Here is a 1,195-nt window from a genome sequence, read left to right as displayed (position 1 = left end):
CCCCCCCCCACTCTCTCTCTTATATGACCACTCATTTGTCAATCATTTTTCTAACAGAAAAAGGCGCCAAAAATGTTTTTTTGAAATCGAAAAAAATTTAACAAACTTTTCATTTTCAGATCTATCGAAAAAATTTGAAGAACAAAATTTTTTTCAAAAAATTTTTTTTTCGAGGCTTAAAAACTGAAAATAGATCTTTAAAACTATGAAAATCGAGTTCCTCATGCTTTTTTACCCCTGGAAACAAATTTTCAGCGCTCTAGCTCAAAATGTCGTGAAATAAGGTGTATGGTCTGCAAACACCGAGTAGCTGCAGACCAGACACCACATTTTACGACAACTTGAGCTAGCGAGCTGAAAATTGATGTCCAGGGGTAAAAAAGCATGGGAAACTCGATTTTGACAATTTCGAAGCTGAATTTCGAGTTTGAGAGCTAGAAAATTGCAATTTTCCAGCTTTCAGGGTGAAAATTCGAGTTCGAAACAATCAAAGTCGAGTTTCTCATGCTTCTCTAGCTCAATTTGTCGTCAGGTTTAGTGTTTGGCCTGCAATAGATCAAAGTGTTTGCAGACAAGACACCTAATTTCACGACAAATGGAGCTAGAGAGCTGAAAATTAGTATCCTGGGATAAAAAAGCATGGGAAACTCGATTTTGATAATTTCAAATTTAAATTTCGACTATGAAAGTCGAAATGTGCAATTTAAAAAAATTTCAGGTTCCAAATTTAGGTCCGAAACTATTAAAATCGAGTTTCCCATGTTTTTTCACCCCAGAAAATCAATTTTCAGCGCTCTAGCTCAATTTGTCGTAAAACTTGGTACATTGTCTGCAAACACCGGGTAGATCAAAGTGTTTGCAGACCAGACACCAAATTTTACGACAACTTGAGCTAGCGAGCTGAAAATTGGTGTGCGGAAGTAAAAAAGTGTGGGAAACTCGATTTTGACAATTTCAAAGCGGAATTTCGAGTTTGAGAACTAGAAAGTTGCCAATTTCCAGCTCTCAGGGGGAGAATTTGGGTCCGAAACTATCAAAATCGAGTTTCTCATGCCTTTTTACCCCTGGAAACAAATGTTCAGCACTCTAGCTCAAAATGTCGTGAAATAAGGTGTATGGTCTGCAAACACCGAGTAGGTGCAGACCAGACACCACATTTTACGACAAATCGAGCTAGCGAGCTGAAAATTGGTGT

The sequence above is a fragment of the Caenorhabditis briggsae genome (genome assembly GCF_000004555.2).
Source record: "Caenorhabditis briggsae complete genome, chrV, whole genome shotgun sequence".
Classification (NCBI taxonomy): domain Eukaryota; kingdom Metazoa; phylum Nematoda; class Chromadorea; order Rhabditida; family Rhabditidae; genus Caenorhabditis; species Caenorhabditis briggsae.
The sequence above is the reverse complement of the archived record's forward strand: the minus strand, read 5'-3'. Positions refer to the sequence as shown.